Raw genomic sequence first — 4,784 nt, 5'->3', positions numbered from 1 at the left:
TGAGATAGACAATAGATAAGGGTTTCAGTAAGTAGTTTACCTAACGCTTAAAAATAAGTCCTAAAAATGATATTTACAATGCAACATTTTAGAATTTCATAATATAGTTGTAAGACACCGTGTTTATAAATATACCATGCCAAAAATATTACTGTACTTTACAATATAAGGCTATGACATTATTTGTGAACATGTGAGGAAATAATATATGTTTTTATGCTACTTTTAAAAAAGAAATGACGATAAATATAATTCTTATGACAAAAACTATTTGGAATAGGAATTGTCGCATTCCGGAAAAAACAGATACCTAACTGAGTTTTGCAAATATTTTTGTATTTATTATTGTGACGGCTGTTTCGGGGTTCAAGTACTTATAAAATTTCAGCTACGCCACACGAAGGCAACTTATTTATATGATTTTATTTACCCCTTCAGTATTCTTATTTGTATGATGTTGTGGTGTTTTATTAACACACTTTGATCGGGTTATTTTTTCGCCGGCAGACCGCTGAAAATGGGCGAAAATAAAGGTCCCGTGCGAATTTCTTTAATTTGTTTTAAATCGCTATATCTTCGAAAATAATGGAAATATTTTAATAAAATTTTCTACATACTAACTCAGCATACCCAAGCTATAAAATTTCTATCCAAAAACCAAGTATTATTTCTAATGCAACTTAATAAATCGAAAACAAAATCATTGTTGGGTCATTAGGGTTCAATTTTTAAAGTATAAACTAGGTTTCAATTTTATAAAACTACAAATTATTATATTTTCACCAAGCCCAAATCATTATAAAAACAAAAACAATTGCCACATCACTAGTATCGTCAGAGTAACACATTATTACCCATTCAAATACCACGTGTGCAATTGCCACCCAAAAAACCATCGGAACATGCTAATAATATTGGTTATTTTTTAAAATGAAATTTTAAATAATCTCCTCGGAACACAACCGTAGGACAATTTGCTTTTTAAAAACTGCCATGCACTTGTAAATATTTATTATGGTCCGTCTTACTGTGTTCGCCGATACCTGCTTTTGTTAGATGCGCCAGACACTCGGTAGTTGAGTGGGTGCGGAACCGAGATAGAGAGATTTGTTTCGAGTTCCAGGGACATAAAAACTCTCGTTCCAGGAATTGAACTATTATAATAACAGAATATGTTATCTAAATTACTTATTTCATTGTACTTCAAACGCAATACCTATCAAGTGTCAGGTGTTAATAATATAGGTCATTTTAGTTGAAATATCGATGTACACAAAAGACTCCAAGATAAATACTAAAAAAAGACTTGCATTACAATTTGATAATTACGAACGTATAGTTGGAACCTTTACAGAGAGATTGGTTTATAATATTCATATAAAAACATCGGATAATTTCTTCTTTTCTGCCATTGAAATGAGGCGGGCGCAGAAGGTAGAAATTCACTTCCGACGTTATGCATCAATCGACCGAACGCGAACGGGAAGAACTACCCTTCCCGATTAAAGTGTGTTAAGCTAGCTTGGAATGGCTTTAGCTGTGTTTGGTGACCAGAACTGAATATCCTGGTACTTCCCCACCTTCCTCTTCCTCGTCTCATTCCCCTCACCTACCTTCAGTCTCACAACATTCCCCAATTGGGGATAGGCCATAGTCTCACTGACTCCAGACGGGAGCGATTGAGACTCTTGTGTGGTATTCAATTAAAAAATGTTCTAATAGACGTAAAAAGTAGAAGAACAAAATAATATAACTGCAAGTGGGTGTACAAGCGTCCTGAGGGGTTTTACATGTAGGTAGTACAATATTAACATCACAGAAAGTTTTAAAACAAAGTAAAGTTAGTAATAATAAAAATAAAACTATATTAGATAAACAAATACAACAAACAAAAATTAAAATAACACAGCAAACAGAGAGGTTATTAATTTTCTTTTGAATTAACTTAATGTTTATAAGGTAAGGTTTATGCATAGCACAAAGGATTGCAAATTATTATAAGCAATAATTATTGTAAGGCTGCGGTTACACTTGGAAGTTTTTTTTACCGTAAGTGAGTTAAGGCAAAATTATCTATCGAAACGTCACCTATAAAGTGACATGCTGCCAATGGGACTCGAACCCACGGCCTTCTGATTACCGGTCAGCAGCTCTACTTCTGAGCTATGGCGGCTTATTTAATACCCGCAAAATTAGTCAATGTGTACTAAGTGTTCTGCAAGCAAAATTATTGCTTATTAATTTTTTTCTTACCTGAAAAAACCAACTTCATTTTTGTAGGTAAAGGAATTATAAGTGCTTAATTCTCCCACTTAAGGGCGTCGAGATATATGTCTTGATTAATTGACTAATTTGGTGGGTATTAAATAAGCCGCCATAGTTCAGTGGTAGAGCTGCCGACCGGTAATCAGAAGGCCGTGGGTTCGAGTCCCATTGGTGACATGTATTTTTTCTCGGGAGCTTTTTCAATTTGTAAGTTTTTTCTCTTACAATAATATTGCTTATAATAATTTGTAACCGAGAGGTTTACAAAAATCTTCTTTAATCATGGTTATTATCGGTTAAACTTGATTAATCTTAGTTTATCTTGGTTTATCTAAGTTAATCTTGGTTAATGTTTTGGTAGTCTTAGTTAATAATATGGGTATTCTTTGTTAGTAGCCTCCATACTCAAAAACTAAATATAAAAAACAAATATTAATATAAGTACACTGATGCTCGAACTCTGAATTTTGTAAAATAAATGGTTAAGCAACCTAACTTTTACTATTGTCTAATTACCTTGTCATAGTTACCTAAGATTATTTTTGAGAAATAGTTCTTTGCTAATTAGCGCCATGCACTAGTCACCAAACCTGCTGGAGTGTTATTTATTTATGCGACAATTTGTGTTTCCATTTTTAATTTTGTACCTATTCATGTATGGGATTTCAGCACTGTGCAATGCCGCGTACAGTTCAGACTTAATGAATCCACCCATAAGCGACACTTTGAACTTAAACTCTTGTCTCTAACTGCTCAAGGAAAACCTCCCCTCTGCGGGTGTAAAACACTCAGCCAACCACCAATCATACAGATGAGGTTAAGGAAATATCCGAAGAAAGAGTTGACTTTAATTAGGTAGGTAGGCAGCTGGGCAGGTAGGTACATTGAAAAAAATTGAAAAAATCGTCATACATATCTTGCAATACTTAGTTTTAATAAAGTAGTGCGTATTCTATTTGATAGCCTATTACTCTTGGAATGCTTCGACATTTACGTGCCTGAAAACTTGAGCAGTAGGTAGTCGTCATCATGACACGAATTGTTCAAGATACCAAACTGCAGAATAGATTTTCAAGCATAGCATAGCATGACAATAGGAATTTTTCTATTGAATAATATTGTAAAAACAGTATATATATTTAATTACTCTAAATAACCTCAAAACTTGGTTCGTATACCTACCTGTATTCTCTAATGTGTTTATTGTTATACATGAGAAATATTTTACGTATGCAAATTGCATTGTGTATATATCTACTGATTAATCTATTGATCAATACATTATTTTAGTAATTGTGGAATGATTTGCCGGCCTCTGTTTTTCCTCCCTCATGCATCATGGGTCTCTTTAATACCCATGTACAGTCTTTCCTCTCCTCAAAAAGACATGTTCAGGCCCAGAAGTAAATTATATTCCTCAGGGCCTCAATGTAAAAAATGGGTTTAAGTAAAGTAAACATTTTTTTCCTGCAATAAGTTATATCTTAGGCCCTTGAAGTGGTTTTTCACAAACACTCTACAAATAATCAAAATATTTTTTTTACTAGGTAGGTAGTTCCTACTTGCTTAAGTGTGAACAGTGTACACTAAGGACGGGTTGTTTCGGAGAATTTGAACAATTCATCAAATTTCAACGTTCATTTTCGGGTTCTGTGAAAGTCCTATTCAAGTTCTGTTACTATATGATTGTAGGCTAGTTGCTTGACAAAACTGAAATAAAAACAGAACTTGAAAAAATCTTTCACAGAACTTGAAAATGAGCGTTGAAATTTGATGAATTATTCAAATTCTCCGAAACAACCGGTCCTAAGAGTGCATAATAATAATTGGATAATATTTAGAGCATCGTATTTTGAAAAATCACCTCATGGGCGCTGAAACTATGGTATGGTGATACTATGGCATATCCTTACAACGACACCCTTCGAGGATTTTCAGGATTAGCATAACTGATGAATTAGCAAGTAACCTTTCCCAGGACTTGTTGAAATTACAACTAGCTTATGGCAAGATTATTCGTTTATTATATCTTAAAATATCACGTGACATTAATATTTTTTCAAAGACAGATCATTTATTTCATCTTATGTTGTTTTTTTTAAATGCCACACAATAAAGTCTTTTACAAATTTAGGTACGTTTTTATAGGTACCTAAGTTGTGCAAAGTAGTATGACAAGTTTAAAGTACATAATATAATAACAACTGTGTAAAAAAAGTACATAAAAAATAAAATATGATACGTAAAAGATCAGGTAAGTTTTTAGATTCTCACGGCCAAAAGCATTTTTGTTGTTTGTTTTTGGGGTGTTATGCCGTGTTGCGCTAACTCCTTCTTTAGCCGACGTTTCGGACAGCAATGCAGTGTCCATCATCAGGGCAGATCCGGTAGATCCGAAGATGTGTAAAAAAAAAAGTTTTTTTACACATCTTCGGATCTACCGGATCTGCCCTGATGATGGACACTGCATTGCTGTCCGAAACGTCGGCTAAAGAAGGAGTTAGCGCAACACGGCATAA

The 4,784-nt window shown here is 33.8% G+C and overlaps 1 non-coding gene across 1 annotated transcript; it reads left to right on the top strand.

The window, feature by feature from the left end:
• The first annotated feature begins 2,370 nt into the window (after positions 1-2,370).
• TRNAT-GGU (transfer RNA threonine (anticodon GGU)) lies at positions 2,371-2,442 on the top strand. The gene has a single exon. It is a non-coding gene; the product is annotated as a tRNA-Thr (tRNA).
• The last annotated feature ends 2,342 nt before the right edge of the window (positions 2,443-4,784 follow it).

Source organism: Hesperophylax consimilis, unplaced genomic scaffold, assembly GCF_061612785.1.
Source record: "Hesperophylax consimilis isolate HC1 unplaced genomic scaffold, BYU_Hcon_1.0 scaffold_37, whole genome shotgun sequence".
Classification (NCBI taxonomy): Eukaryota; Metazoa; Arthropoda; class Insecta; order Trichoptera; family Limnephilidae; genus Hesperophylax; species Hesperophylax consimilis.
The sequence above is the reverse complement of the archived record's forward strand: the minus strand, read 5'-3'. Positions and strand labels throughout refer to the sequence as shown.